We start from the raw sequence: 17,223 nt of genomic DNA on the forward strand, positions 1-17,223 counted from the left end.
GTAGATCCCTGTCATGTTGCTAGGCAGAACAGGGAAATGCCTAGTTTGCATCTCCCTGTTCTGTGGCACGTTCGCGGGCCACCGGCGGACATCGACAATGCTCCTGCAGCGCGCGGCGGGTGCTCGCCTGCTAGCCACGGATGATGCAGCAAAGGTTTAGATACCCACCCCTGATCCTTTCCCCATTATGGACGTGCCATGCCATGTTCTGCACTGTGTCCTTGGATGGAGGCAGTAATGTTAGTTGAGGCAAGTGTTTACTTCCTCATGTCAGAGCCTCCAGCAAGGAGAACAGTAAACAGCACAGTAGTGAAATTATCAACTATCACTCTAAATCTCATGAAACTAGCAGTCACAGGCAGCATTGCCTTAGAACTCACACTTCAGATACTGGGATAAGCAAACTGAGCAAAACACAGTCTGCTGGACATTTGCTGAACCCAGCTGTAAATCCGTGAACCTCAAACATAGAGTCTGAATCCAACTGAAGTTTATGGAAGCCGAATCTTGTAATTGTTTTCTAGCCATTTCTTAAAGTGGTGTTCCAGCCGAAATTATACTTTTTAAATAAAAATACCCCTATAATACACAAGCTCAATGTATTCTAGTAGAGTTTGTCTGTAAACTAAGGTCAGTTTTGTTAGTTTATAGCAGTAGTTTGTTATTTTATAAACTTACAGCAGGCTGTGGCCATCTTAAGTGTGGGCATCTGAAGCCAGACTGTATTTCTTCCTGGATCTCATCCTTGCAGATCTCGCACATGCTCAGTGCAGCACAAGCAGTGTAATAGGTTTCAGGTCAGGTTTCCATAGCAACGGCAGTGTCAGAGGAAGTTGCCGCCCCTTCCCAGAAGGCATTGCAAACAGGAAATGATGCGATGGGCCGTGGCCAGGGAAGAGGAAGTGAAAAATGAATACAGCAGATATACAGTAAGTGCTGAAAAAAAAAATATATCCAATTTGTTTACAGTGCACAGTTTAGTAAGGGATGCTGAAGAGTTGTAAAAGTGGGTGGAACTCCACTTTAAGGTCAATTTGCAGGTTTTGTTTAAAAAGGGCATGGGTAGCTGGGCACTGCCATAGGGAGTTGTACCAATGCAAAAGCAAAAAAATCTTTAGGCAGGGAGCAGGTCTTTAACCCATTTGTGCCTAAGGGTAAAACCAATCTTAATGCCTAAGCACAATTTTGCAACTTTGACATGTGTTAGTAAAACCTTACATATCATCACAACTACTTTGTGCATCCAGGTGAATATTACCTTGTTTTTTTCAGGACAAATTGGGCTTTCATTTGGCGGTAAATGGTAATAAATATATCCTGATTTTATTTTTATTATCAAAGGAAAACTGTCCCATAATAGTAAAATAAATATATTTTTTTTAAATGTAGCTGTATATTTCTTGCTACTGCCATAACCTTCAACCAAAGAACAACCTAAAAAAAAAATTTCTTGCTCTGGGCGATCGCAGCGATACCACATATGTGTATGTTATTTGTTGTTTGTACCCGTAGTACAGCCCAGAAACAATAATGCGCATTTTGTGTTTTTTGCTACCTAAAACACACTGACACTGACATTAACTGACACTGATACTAATTTAAAATAAATAAATCCTTTTGAAAAAAATACTGACCCAAACACTAACCCAGACACTGACCTAGATGAAACCTTGATCTAGGTATTTTTATTATTATTATTTTTACTATTTTATTTTTATTTTTTTTTTACCTTGTGGATGTGAGGATCTGCGGAGTCTCGTAGCAGAATCTGGATGCCCCCTTTAGAATCAGGGCCCCCCCAGATATCTGGCCCTCCCCCTACATGAATGAGAAAGGGATACATATACTCAGGGCTTTTTTTCTCAGAGAATAGGTGCAGGAACTCCCGCCTTCAGAGTCAGCCTTCGTTTCTGCCCCTACTTACCTCTGAGCACTGTCCTTTGGTTCCACCTCCTACCTACCTGACAGCACTGCCACATTTAGAGAATACAGAACCAAGTATCATTTTGCACTACTAAGTGATTTGCACGGAATTTGTTAATGATAACAAGAAAGACAGTAAAATAGATCCCCTGCTGTGAGCAACAATAGACCCTACCCAAGCAACAGTACACCCTCCAGAAACAATAGACCTCCCTCAGCAACAATAGACAACAATAGTTCCCCCATGCAACAATAGATGCCCCCCCCCCACAACAATGTCCCCCCCACAACAAAATACCACCCCAGCAACAATAAACCCCCAGGAGCAACAGATCTCCCAGCAGCCGGCATCAATAGACCCTCCAGCAGCCAGCAACAATAGACCTCTCCCTCAACAGTAGATCCCTTCCAGCAACAATTGACCCTCCACCAGCAATAATAGACCTCCGCGCAAAAATAGCTCCCCATCAGCGACAGTAGATTCCCCCAGCAGCCAGCATTAATAGACCCTGCAGCACACCCCAGTTCTCCCTTCCATTACATACATTCGTTGCTGGAGGTGCTGGAACTGCGTTCTCACTGCATATATTACTCATTCGCAAATAAATAATGAATAAAAACACCCACATCTAAGAAAAAGTCCTTCAATGTATTCAAATAGTGTCCTCCAATGTACAGTAAATGTAATGTCAATCACGTCATCCAAAGATGTAGATCCAAAATCAATCATCATAAACAATGCTCCGTGCCACAACGATCTTTTCCCATCACTACTCCTGTCACAAATGACAGCTCCCCAGCCAGCTGCTGAATGTCAACAAACCAAGCCAGGTATCTCAGGTGATGTCACTGAACAAATCTAGCTGAATGAAAAAAAAAAAGACATAAAACAGTGTATGGCCAGCTTTACTAACCTGACAAAAGTATGCAGATCAGGGGTTTTGACTTTACTGGGCACATGCTTGTCGCATATCTCCCAACTTTTTGAGATAGGAACAAGGGACACCTATTAGCAAAAGTATGTAGGTATAGGACACACCCCCTGCCACGCCCCCTTAAAGGAGAAATTATATTAAAAAATGGTTGTTAAAACCCAAAAGTGATTTTTTTTACCACTATTATTCCTTCATACTGGCTTTGGAAATTTACATATACAGCAATTCAGAAATTATTTAGCACTGGGAAACACTTTTTGAAAGATAAAAAGTGCATTTTATATACAATGTATAGATCAGACCAAAATGAGGGACAAATGAGGAGGAAAGAGGGACAGAGGGACATTGCTCCAAATCAGGGACAGTCCCTCGAAATCAGGGACAGTTGGGAGCTATGCTTGTTTAGAACCGTTAAATGTACTTTCAGAAGCAGGACAAGAAAGACGTTCTTCAAATCAAATCATTTTGTAGAAGGCAGTTTGAACATTGCTACAGTTTAATTGTTAGAATGTTTACTGTTTTTAAACAAGCATAACTGAAATGCTAAATTTAGTGACCCTGATTGGACTGATTTGTACTCTCTAATGCTAAATATAGGATCTTGTGCTAAAATGAATGAGGATCTTTCTATTTTTAAACAGATAATATTAGCCTTTGTTTGCATGGAGCCCTGTACATTTGCGGGCTGGAAAATGAAAAGCCCGTAATGCTGCATTCATCACTGAAATTTAACACTGGTTCCAAAAAACACATTTACAGACATCAATGGAAAGTCATGCCAATCTTCCTTATAACAGGCCCTGCAGCTCTGTATTATATAAAACATATTTCACCCAGAGGTGTCCTATAAAAGGAAGTTCTTTACAATGAACATCTATTTACACATAGGCTTAAAATGGCACAGTCTTTTTCTTTCTCATCAGTAACACAAGTCAGACTTGTTTAGCAAGGCAGAGTAATGGAAAAACACAGAAATCTAACAACTGGAGATAAACATAGTTCATTTTTTCCAAAGGGTTTCTTTTTGGTCATAGCAAATCAGGTAAATGATAGGGGCCCAGCAGCACTGCTTTGGTGATCCATCCATGGTACTTTACTATCAACACACAAGGAGGACCATTTTCTAAAAAAGATAGAGGGACACCTTTTAGCACACAATACGGCCTCTTTCACACTGGGCCTATCAATGTATACATCATGCGAGGGCCATGTGTACCTGCATGGGGATGCACAGGTGTTCTGTACATCCCCTTTGATGTCAAATGGGACTCAGCGGCTGCATGGACACAGTCACTGTTCCCAATATGACATCCATGTGAGATTGGGGTACGTTCCCAAATTCACGCTGTTTGCGACTAGGGCTGGTCAGAAAGTGGAAGTGCAATGAGAGTGTACCAGAATACCTTGCCAGGGAGTCCCTTGGCAGAGCATATTTGCCCCTATAGTAATAGGGACAAGGGCCTCATCCCAACATCCCTGGATGTGGGGGTCTACAGGGATAAGCTGGCCATAGACTGTTGGAATCTCAGCCACTTCAGCAGGAACAAGTCAAGAATTAAACCATGTGTGGGCAGCAGTGGCGGCTGCTCCATTAGGTGCCCAGGGGCGCCACCTCCCTAATCCATGTGCCCAGGCCCCTAATCTCCATGCAGGGCCCCGGACACATGGATTTCAATGGGGTTTTTTCTTTTTAGAAGCACATGATTAAAGCTGAGGCTCTAATTGGCTTCAAAAAAGAGTGGACTTGGGGCGCAGAGCACTGTTCCCTGAGCCCACCCAGTTGTGTGACATTAGCGAATTAATATTCGCTAATGTCTTCCTGCTTCTCCTCCCAGCCAATCAGAAAGCAGCTTCTGAGACCGGATTGGCCCAGAAGTCTTAGAACTCCTGGGCAATCGGGTCTCAGGACCCACTTCCTGTTCGGCCAGAAGGAGAAGCAATAGCCCCGACTCTTCCAACGGCAAGCTGAAGCGAGGAGCAGCAACAGCCACTTCGAGGAGTCCTACCCCGGATCCAGCACCACCAAGTCATGGGAAGTTAAGGCCACAGATCGCCACCTTCCTGTCCAATCCGCCTGGGAGGGGGGAGTTAATTGCCGCACCCCCCCCCCCCAAAATATTGAGCACCAGCCACCACTGGCGGGCAAACAGAATGTACCTAAGTTGATCGATTAGGTACAACCAGCCTGCTGGATTTTACAGGCGATTATTGCAAGCAGCCATTATAGCCGCTAGCAATAATTACTGTCTCTTCTCCTGGCAAAACGGTTTCCCACCTTCGGGAGAAAACAATGGCTTTGCAGGAGGGACTGTTTTGATGGGGAAATCGTGGTTGCAGGAAAGAAATTTGCTCCATCTATGGCTGGCCTTACTTATCAGGATCTTTAACATAAAAGAGAGCCTCTAGATGCATACCTCCCCCAATGTGATCGGGTCTCTGACATGTGAAAATGCTATTGGTTGCTATAGGTCAGCCCTCAAATTTTTCACTCGCCTACTCGCATTTTGCAAGTGTAAAATAAGGGCTTGTAAGCTGGGCTGCCTGGGAGTGTGTGTGTGTGTGTGGGGGGGAGGGGTGAGCACCGCCAGTGGGCAGGGTTCTCCCAGGAGGCACCCCGGGGGGGGAAGTGAGCATGGAGGAAGAGGAGAGCCGTGGGATCACAGAGCAGGATGGCACGCTGTTACAGCTTACATTACAATTGTCTCTGCTCTGCTCAACACAGCCCCACCTCCTCCTGACCCCATGCCTGTGATAGACAGAAGGCATCCTAGCATTGGAACGGCGTTCTGTCTATCACAGGCATGGGGTCAGGAGGAGGCGGAGCTGTGTTGAGCAGAGCGGAGACAATTGTAATGTAAGCTGTAACAGAGTGCTATCCTGCTCTGTGATCCTGTGGCTCTCCTCTTCCTTCAGTCATGCATTTCCCTGCCCAGATGAGGCTGCAATAGTGGGCACAGTGAGGCTGCAATGGGCACAGTGAGGTTGCAATAGTGGGCACAGTGAGGTTGCAATAGTGGGCACAGTGTGGCTGCAATGGTGGGCACAGGTGAGGCTGCAATGGTGGGCACAGGTGAGGCTGCAATAGTGGGCACAGGTGAGGCTGCAATGGTGGGAACAGGTGAGGCTGCAATGGTGGGCACAGGTGAGGCTGCAATGGTGGGCACAGGTGAGCCTGCATTGATGAGCACAGGTGAGGCTGCAATGGTGGGCACAGGTGAGCCTGCATTGATGAGCACAGGTGAGGCTGCACTGATAAATTTGTTGTTAATATTTATTTTTGTAACTTAATTCTGCATAAAACATTTAAGTATCATTTAATGAGATAATTATTTAAGGGTGTGTTTAGGGGTGGGATTAGGGGTGGGGCAGGGTAGGGGTGGGTGAGGCAGTGGTGGCAAGTAACCCTTGAGGCCTGGCTAGTAGCTCAGGACTTGAAATTTTGAGCCCTGCTATAGGTTATTCCGTTTTGCACCTTATCATTGATCTATTTTGACATTCATACATCTATGCAAATACATTTTACATATACAGCTATAATATCTATACTGTATTATAAGAGTAATAGGAAAAAGAATGGAAACCACACCAAAATGTGCAAAGATTGCATTAAATGCATTAAACAAATCATCTCAGCAAAGTGAACAAAGTCTGTAAAAAATTATATGTACATTGATTCCAATATAATATTTCCAGTGCTTGTTGCACAGCCATTGCTGGGTCATTCAAAGGGTCAAACGGCTATCTGAAGTTGGGTGGTTGCTGGCCTGCTAACCATTTGACCTCGCACACCCTCTCCCATCTGTTGAGTGTGAACTCAGATACTTAAGAAGCCAAATTTCATATGACCTCTGACCCCCTGGCACTCCAGCTAAAGTGCCATGCTCAAAGCATGTAAGTTAATGTATGTTATCATTTTACTAACCTCTTATCTATAATTTATGTATATGAGTAACAGAGGTTGTTATGGACACACAGGGGGAGATTTACTAAAACTAGTGAACACAGAATGTGGTGCAGATCTGCAAAGTAACCAATTAGCTTCTAAGTTTTATTGTCAAGACGTAATTGAACAAGCTGAAGTTAGAAGCTGATTGGTTACTATGCACAGCTGCACCAGATTCTGTGTGCTCCAGTTCTAGTAAATCTCCCTCATTGTAGATTTAGGTAGCAGTGTAAGGTGGCGGACCAAAACTGACGCGTTTTAGTGCTAAGCAGTACATGAATGAGGACTTCACATGAGAGAATAACTTCTGTATATGCAGTAAAGCACTCTGGGGTGCTCCTCACAAATGTACTTGCCAGGAGTAGTTATCCTGGTTGATTGTTAGAGATCTTATGATTTCTCCCAAAGTTTAGCCTTGTTGCACTTTTCTCTTCTACCACTTGGTGGCCGAGTACTTCTTGGTGGTACTAGATATAAGAAGGGCAACCCAAGGTTAGGTTATGGGTATATGGGGTATCTCAGCCAAAGGGCAGGGATTTTCTTGAATCCCTTGGCCTGCTGGGGGAACCTATATATTCGGGTGGAGTCAGGTGATCTATGTTGTGTTCCACCTGGACGGCTGTCTGGGTGGACGTGTGTTATGTGCCTCGGGCTGCTAGGCCGGAGATTGGGCCTCTCCCGGGGGCGTCTGGCTGCTAGGCTGTCTGAGGGCCTATGCAGAAACAAGAGAGAAGTGCAGGGTTGGGACTGCAGCTTGCAGTACAACCAGAAGTGATAGTTCTGCTGGCCGGAGAACCTGTCAGTGGTCGGAGATGAAAGCTGTCGCCACTAAGGGACCAATCGCCTTATTACCAGGGACCACAATGAGTAACTGAAGCCAGTAGCGGAGAAGTATTCTCACCGAACAGGCACAGTGGAGAATCGGGAAACCTCAAGCGGTGATCAAGTCAGGGACCCAACCAGCAGAGGTGACGCTTGCAGAGCAGCCTTGTGAGTCAAGCCAGGGACCGAGCAGGCCAGTGGGGTGAAGCTTGAAAAGTATCGAGAGTGCCAAGCTAGGGACCCAGCAGAGAGGCGGGGGGTGACGCTTGAGGTAGATACCACTGTGAAGAGAAGGAGCTCAAGGGATCCAGTGACAGTGAATCAGTGGGTCTAGTGAGAGACCAGGAGCTCAGTGGGCTGAAGAACTACAAGGAGAAGTTGTAGTGGCCCTTACCCTCTTTCCCCAAAAAGTTTGTAAGAGAAATAAACATCTCTTTTGCATTCAAGAAGTGTCTGGCGCCCACTAACTTTATCCATCTTACACCCACTATGCCTCACAACCCACCACATATAGAAGGATGACAGCTATCTCTGGCCCTGGGGGTTCTCATTAGACTGAAGGAGGCAGGAGACCTTGCTACATATGTATAAAAAGGCTGTTTGATCCTGTCTTCTCTGATCCTCCCCTTCTTCCACAGTCCCCAATCCATCTGCTGATAGAACAGAGGCTAGGGGACAAGCTGCACATGCTCAGTTTGGTGTGTATTGCTAGAGAGTTTTTTTTTTCTTGGAGAGTACATGTGATCAGCACAGGGGCAATCAGCACTGTCCAGACAGAGGGTCAAGAATCATTAAACCAAACTCCTCCTACAAGCTTTAACCAGACACTGATAGAAGTCACAAGACTGCTATATACTGCTGATGACAAAAGGTATTTAGCAGTTTATATTCACAAAAATAATTGCATTTGCATGCTCTGTGTACTCTGGGAGACCAGATATAGTGAATGTCGGGTCCTGGGTTTAGTAACACTTTAATGGCTGTCTCTAATAATGCACTTGGCACTTGTATATGTGCCCTTACACAATATTCTGATATAATCAAAGGGACAGCTTGTACAGTAATCATCACATGGCTAGTGATTTGGAGAGTTACTGCATTGGGGGTTATTTTTCCACTTTGCACTGAAAGTGCACTTGGAAGTAGAGTCGTTGTAGATCCGAGGGGGACATGCAAGGAAAATAAAAAACAGCACTTTAGCTTGCACATGATTGGATGATAAAATCAGCAGAGCTTCCACTCATTTCAGATCTACCCCTTAGATTTAGAGCGACTGCACTTCCAAGTGCAATTGCAGTGCAAAGTGGAGTTGCCTTTCGTAAATAGCCCCCATTGTGTCCTACCTAATGCAGCGATTAGAATGCTCTTTAGCAGACACGCAGTGGTGCCATTAAGGGAGGCACGCAATCTTCCTCTCTGATGTCACCGGGAGCCAGCCTTCTCTTCCAGGTTCTTGCAGCCGGCCACCAGATGATGCACCACTGGTTCTGCCCTCCTCCAGCCTCTCTCTGTGGATATCCCAGGAGGCTGCTGGAGCGGGGAAAACTGTACTCTCAGCTAGGTGAGAACAGAGGTGGGGGGTGCACCAGACCATGGCTACTATGAATGTGGAGAGGAGGGAGGATTTAGATGATGCATTAGGGGAGTCTTCTTGAAGGAAAACAGTTTTTATATCTCCTTGTCCCTGCGTTCTAAATGGGCAGTGAAGGAGAAGCAACTCATGAGATCATATCTCTGCCCTAGTTTTATTAAATTATCTCTTGTCAGAATATATCTATGCAGCAAACCTGACTGGCTCCCCATGCTGCTTCTTCCTCTGAGTGCTGTTGTACAGGAGATTGCACAAGACTAATACAAAGTCAACTTTAGGCATTTAAAAAAAAAAATGTATGCCTTATTAATCAGCACATGGATGATTTTTTTCTTTTATATCTGCCCGGAATTCAACTCTAAAGTAAGCTAGCCAGGTAAAATATACATGACAGGTTCTCCTTAGGAAGCATTATACAGCTTGACCTCATCTCAAGCAGTTCTGGATTTTTACTATCTCCACCCTAAATTTTACTGAATGCAGCACAGTTTCAGAAATGTTTGTGCAAAAGACCAACAGAAGTAATTCATTAATATTCACTTATGAAAAGCCCTAGGACTGACAGAGTAGAGTATAAGGAAACACATGGGTTGTTTGCATTATAATTATTCTTTTAAAGTAAGTATGAAGGTTGTGTTTACGTTGTGTCTTTTTCATCATCAGTAAAGGTGAAATGGGGGCATTGAACTACAGCATCTTGTTTTGGTGTTTCTTGATGTGAACAGGTGCTAAGGGCTATAGGATTACTGATAACAGTTCCAAGAGATAGTGAGCAGGAACTTCAGTTGTGAGCAAACAGATAACACCTAATGACATCATACTAGCCTTCTTTGCATGTTGTGTTTTTGTAATCTGTTTTGCAAAGCAAGTGTCCTCTTCCCAAGTCTAACCACTTAGTTCCTACAGCTGTGGTTAAGACAAAGTTAATTAAGCCGACTCTAAGTAGATTGAAATTTGGCCAATTCAGCAGGAACCACATTTCTATCCATGTATGGGCAGGTTGGTTGTACACAAGTCAATCTATCGATCAACTTGTGTACCACCGGCCTGCTTGGTTTTTCTCAATTGATCAGTACCCCCAGCTATAGCCGACAGCACTGATGTATTTTGATGGCAGGGAAGGCTCCCCACTGTCAAAATATAATACCACAGCGGGAAGAATTCCCCCCTCTACCTCGAACGTGTGGATGGGGAATCAGATCATTTTTTTCATTCAACCCGCTTTCATTGCTGTCGCACTTTGAATGACAATTGCGCGGTCGTGCTACACTGTACCCAAACACATTTTTTATCATTTATCATTATAATTTTTCACCTTCATTGATGTGCGCTGATGAGGCGGCACTGATGGGCACTAATAGGCTGAACTGGTGGGCATTGATGAGGTGGCACTTATGGGCACTGATGAGGAGGCACTAATATGCCGCACTTATGGGCACTGATAGGTGGCACTAATATGTGGCACTGATGAGCACTGTCAGGTGGCACTAATGGACACTGTCAGGTGGCACTGTTGGGCACTAATAGACAGCACTGGTGGGCACTGATAGGTGGCACTGGTGGGCATGGATAGGCAGCACGGATAGGCGGTACTGATAGGAATTGATGGGTGGCACTGATGGGCGACACTGATGGGCATTGATCTACAGCAGTGATGGGCATTGATGGGCAGCACTGATAGGCGGCACTGATTGCCAGTACTGACTAGCATCGCTAATGGGCAATGATTGGTGGCACTTGTGGGCACTAATTGCAGCCACTGGTGGGCACTGATTGCTGGCATTGGTGGGCAATGATGGGCACTGATTGGTGACGCTGTATTGCTATATTGTAATTAGGGCACTGATCATCAGTGCCCTAGATTACATTGCTAGATGTCCCCCTGCATGGATTTGCCGCTGATTGGCTCTCCTTGTCGCACACTCTGTCAGTGTGAGGCGAGGAGAGCCGATTACCGGCATCTCCGTGTTTACATGTGGCCAGCTGTGATTGGACACAGGCCGCGGACACGGCTCTTTACAGAGATCAAGCTGCGGGCGCGCGAGAGCAGCCGTTCTGGGACGCCGTCATATGACGGCGTCCCAGAACGAGAGCCGCACCTTTCTGCCGTCATTTGATGGTGGGCAGGGGGCAAGCAGTTAATGGGATAATAATGAAGCTGCTTTGCTGGTGATACTGATGGAGTTATGGCAAACACATTTTCAAAGGCTTTTTTTTTTCTAGTGATATCAAGAATAATATTATTATGCTTGCTGTTTTTTTGGGGGGGTTTTTTTTGGTGCAAGTTACCACAACACCATTATCCCGTAGTTTTTAAGATCAAAGATACAACTATGTTGGTGTCCCTTGTTAATTTTACATTGTATTTTTTTAAATGTAACTGCCTACCCCCAAACTGTCATTTGAAGTAAAACACATAGCCAAGTATTATTCTCCACAATTGTTTCATTGTGCATTGAAAGAAGAAAACAATTAAAATTAGACATGCTATCTGCCAATAGAACTTCACCAAAAAGTGCATTCTATGCATCCAAAAATATAGAAAATATACCAAATTTAAATCATTATTCAACCAAAAAATAAAATAAAAGACTCATGCATGTGTCCTGCTTTTTAATATAGGGGGTCAACAATGCCAAGAGTTGGTGAAAGCAGGGGTCCGTCCGGAGATAATTCCGAAAATCATCTGGATTATTCTCCTGGAGCTCCCGCAGCAAAGGCATATGACATAATTGGTCACGATTAATAAAGTAACCAATTTTTGGTCCAAGAAATCCTCCTCCTCCTGTTCCTGGACTGGACTTGGGTCAAAGCAATAACTCCAATAATAAATAACATGTTATCTCCTCCGATTCCGCAACATGGCTGGTTGACGAACGGCCGTTCAGAAACAAACTGAAAAGCACGAAATGAGAAGCGTGAAATGAAAAGCGTGAAATGAAAAGCACGAATCAACACTCACCAAACTTCTACTAACACGAAATTAGCAGAAGGAGCCCAAAAGGTGGCGCTAAAGAGCTGAAAAACCACGTAGTACGTCACTATGTTCGTGGTTTTTGGCCAACAATTGTGTGCCGTTTGTATGCAAGACAAGTTTGGGGTCAACGCCCTTCAGACAAAACTCTGCGGTTTTGTCTGCGGAAAATCCGATCATGTGTACGGGGCTTAAGTGTTTGAGTTAAGTTGCCATTAAAGGTGTCCAGATTTGCGCTGTCTATTGGCAATCGGGTCATGTCTTCATGTACAACCTAACACAGTCCACTTTTGCACTGTCTGTAGGCAGTCAAGTCATGTCTTCATGTAAAACCTAACGCTGTTCAGCTTCTCACTGTCTATGGGCAGTCCGGTCATGTCCTTATGTATATCCTAACACTATGCATTTTCACACTGTCTATGAGGTATTGGGTCATAGCCTTGCACTGTCTGTAGGCAGTCAGGTCATGTCTTCATGTAGAACCTAACGTTGTTCAGCTTCATACTGTCTATGGACAGTCAGGTCATGTCCTTATGTATAACCTAACACTGTCCAGCTTCGCACTGTCGATGGACAGTTGGAGCATGTCTTCATGTACAACCTACCACTGTCCAGCTTCACACTGTGTATGAGGCATTGGGTCATATCTTCAGGTACAAGCTAACAGCTTCACGCTGTCTATGAGCAGTAAGGTTATGTCTTCATGTACAACCTAACATTGTCCAGCTTCACAGCTTGTCTATGGCCTGTCAGATTATCTCTTTGTGTACAACCTAACACAGTCAAGTTTCACACTGTCTATGGCAGTCAGGTCTTGTTTTCATTTACAACCTAGCACTGTCCAGCTTCACAGCGTCTATGGGCAGTTGGGTCATTTTTCCTGCACCGCCCTGCACTGTCCAGTTTTGTGCTGTCTTTGGGTCGCCAGATCATGTCTCCATGTACAACCTATCACTTTTCACCTTCACACTGTCTATTACCAGTCAGATCATGTCACCATGCACAATCCTAACACTGACCAGCTTCTCACTGTCTATGGACAGTTGGGTCATGCACTATCCAACTTAAGATTGCCTATGGTCAGTCAGGTTGTGTACAACCTAAGCTTCTCTAGACATTGCTTTCAGAAAATGATGAAAAACATCTGATTTAATTGCCTTGATCAGCGGATGATTGTTTCTTGTTGCAAAAACTAAGTCAGGCCTTAAACAGGCCATGACATTGTAGGACTTAAGCCCAGTCTCCTGATAACTCTCCCTTTTACCACAAATTACCCTCCCTCCAAAAACATCATAAAATGACTCAACCCAGTTCTTGGAGTAAATGGCTTTTACTGCCTTATTTATTAAACTTATAAAACAACATAAATATATCATAAATAACCATAACATTTTAATAATAACTTTATTAGGGGAAATGTAATAGCAAACAACCATACCCCTGGTCACTGTGAACAACTTCTTTTACTTTAAGCCTACCAGTCGGAAACCCCTGACTCGGAGGCGGTACCCCAACCTTCGCAGTGACCTAACCTTTTACTTCTTCCAGGTTAACCCCTCGTAACCTAAAAGTACCCAACATCAACCCCCATCCTTCCATGGATGGGTACCAGAACAACCCCCCATCCGATGGATGGGCACCACATGTTCCATACATGTAAAATATAACTTCTCCTATTCCAGGAAACCAACACTGCCAAACCTAGGGCGGGTGGGTGGGAATCTCTTCCTCCACCGCTCTCCGACTGATGTCACTTCCCCCTGACTTTCCAAGTCATCTGCACTACGACCTAACCAGCCCCTCCCCTTTTCTAAAAGGGGAAACCTAATATTAAAGCAGCATCTGTGCTGTCCAGCACTGTCATGCCATCCCTGCGCCCATTGCTTCACATTAGCTCCGGGACTCTCTATAAATGCAAACCATGTGACCAAGTCAAGCATTTACTTTAAACTACTACACTTCACAGAAGTGTGGCAATGTTTTCTTCTGATTGTCAGCATTGATAAGGATCATAAGAATAATAATTTTAGCATGTTCAAAAATGTATTAGTTATTTGGCACTTATCTTCAATTTTTTGGAAGCAAAGCTTTTACAGTGCATGTGGTACGTTAATCTGTAGGTTGAATCAGAAAAATAAAACTAGATGTCTGCAGAGATTGAGTTCAACGACAGATGTTTGATGACTATTTTTTGTTTCAATAAAATATCTGCACAACTCAGAGGTCAGGGCTCTGTGAAGGCTGCCTGAGTTCCTCCACACTAAATTTGTCAAACCATGTCTTTATAAACCTGGTTTTGTGGGCTTTGTGGGCTGAACATGGGCTCAGTCAAAAAGGTACTCTTCACACCTGAACTAATTTGGAAGGGTGTACACATACTTATGCTCATATCGTGTATGTGAACAGTACTTTCAATCAGTACAAGCATGCATGTTTATGTGATGACTAAAGAACAGTTGCTTAGTAATCAGATCTTCTAAACAGTTATATTAAGATTAAAGAAAACTTTGATGGTCCAAATACGTAAGCTGCCATTGCTGGCTTTTCTCCTGAAAATGCTATCTGTCTGGCTGTCACGTTGAGCCAGTTGCTACTTTCTTATGTCGCGTACACACGAGCGGACTTTCCGTCAGAGTAGACTCTGACAGACTTTCAGATGAAACTGACTTGTCTACATACGATCACACCAAAGTCTGATCGTTTAGAACGTGATGACGTACGACGGGACTAGAAAAAAGGAAGTGCAATAGCCAGTAGCCAATAGCTGCCCTTGCGTCGTTTTGGGTCCGTCGGACTAGTATATAGACTATTGGTTTTCTCGATGGGTATTGAGTCCATCAGAAAGATTTGAAACATGTTCTATTTCTAGGTCCGTCAGAATTTTCAAAAGGAAAGGTCCGATGAAGCCCACACATGATCAGAATGTCTGACGGAATTATTCCGTCTGACCTTTTCTGCCGGAAAGTCCGGTCGTGTGTACGCGGCATTAGTCATTAACCCACAGCAGGTATGCAGATCAAGATTTGTAAATGTACTGAGATTTTACTGGCTGCACACTTGTTACTTGTCTGTGACTCGTATGTAACAGTAGTGGCCCATCCATCCATACGTAGCGCAGGGACGCTGCCCCCCTAATCCCTAATCCATGCTTCCGGCCCCTAATCTACATGAAGGGCGCCGGATGCATGGATTCCAAAAGGGTTTCTTTTTGGCTCTAATTGGCTTTAAATAAGGGTGGGTTCAGGCGCAGAGCACTGCGCCCCGAAGCCACCCACATGTGTGTCAATAGCGAATTAATATTCGCTGTTGTCTTCCTGATTCCCCTCCTGGCCAATCAGGAAGCAGCTCCTGAGACTCGATTGGCCAGGGAGTCCTAGGACACCCAATCGTGTCCCAAGACACACTTCAAGTTCAGCCCAGAGGAGAAAAGGAGAATGGCCTGGCTCTTCATTCCCCCTGCGTCCTATGTTAAGGTTAGTCTCCACCGCTGCCTTCTCGTCCGCTGTTCATCTCCCACGGGGGGTGGGGGGTTGCTTGCGGCGATGGGGGGGGGAGTCATTAGTTTGCGGCCCCCCCCCCAAAAAAAAAATACTTAGCACCAGCCGCCACTGATATGTAATGAAGCCCAAACCAGCCAAGCAGTGGCACCCTACATATTTGTCTCAGCACAGGTTTCCTTAAAGAGAGGTACAGTAAAAGATTTCTTGAATGGTTTGCCACAGTAACACAATTCAGAAATCAGGAAAAAAATTGAAACTAGTTGTACATATAGCAGTCAAAGTGACACTAAATTATATCCTAATTCTCCAAAAATAATCCATACACATCTACTATTTAAAGCGGTTCTTCAGTCACCTTTTGAAAAATTAAAAGTCAGCAGCTACAAAAACTGTAGCTGCTGACTTTTAATAATTAGGCACTCAACTGTCACAGGATCCAGTGCTGTCATCAAGCGGTCAGTTTCTTCACTGGGATTTGGTCCCCGAAGCCAGGCTATTAACTGTGGGCAGCCGGGTGTGACTGCTTGCGTCTTTACAGCCAGCTGTTCACCGTACATTTGCGAGCCGCACTGTGCTAACTGAATTGTCCTGCAGCTTTCTGGGACCTGTGGTGTGTCCCAGAAGTGGAAGATAGGGGGGGCAAACTGGAAGGGGTAGTGGGTACCTGTCAAAGCCAGGTACCCGTTCAGCCCCACAAAAAAATATGTGCCACATGTGAAGGAGGAGGGGTGGGGGGGGGGGAGAAGGTAGAGCGGAACTTCCCTATTTGGGCGAAATTTCACTTTAGTGTCTATTTTTCCTAGAGTAGTTCCTTACTGCTTTTTTCTTCCTACTTATAACTCCAGGGCCATCTTTTCGCATGGGCATGCTGGGCAGTTGCCCAGGGGCCTCACTTGCCTGGGGGGCCCCACCTGACCAGCGACGCCAGCCAAGCATCATTCAGATGTCAAAAAGTTTGCTGCCGCATTGTGCCAGTGCTGTGCGGTGCGGCTCCCTCACAGAGACAGAGTGCCACACGATCAATCCCGATATCAGTCAGCAACTGCGCGGCGGGCAGTGTGAATCAGCTAGAAGTACATCTTCGCCAGCACACCATGGATCAGCACACAAGATTGTCCAAAAAAAGGTTTTTAATCTAAAACGGTCACATCACAAGGGAGGTGCAACGTTTCGGGGACGCGCAGGACCCCTTCGTCAGGCAAGTGCTGACCGTTTTCAATTAAAAACCTTTTTTTGGACAATCTTGTGTGCTGATCCATGGTGTGCTGGCGAAGATGTACTTCTGTTTGATACTTCCAGAACCCAACTGGTAATCGTTACAGCAGCCGCTAATACTCTATTGCCATTTGTCCGGGAACGTGTGCGACTGGAATATCGAATTGAGTGTGAATCAGCTGTCACTGTGAAGAACGGAGCCGATGCTTTCTTTCTGTGTAGTTCCAGCTCTTCACAGGTGGAGTGATATGAAATGCACTCCGCCTGTGACAGATACAGGAAGCATCGGCTCTGCTCTCTACCGCAGCCGCATGCTTCCT

This window comes from Aquarana catesbeiana, linkage group LG01, assembly GCF_042186555.1.
Source record: "Aquarana catesbeiana isolate 2022-GZ linkage group LG01, ASM4218655v1, whole genome shotgun sequence".
In the NCBI taxonomy this organism is placed as follows: Eukaryota; Metazoa; Chordata; class Amphibia; order Anura; family Ranidae; genus Aquarana; species Aquarana catesbeiana.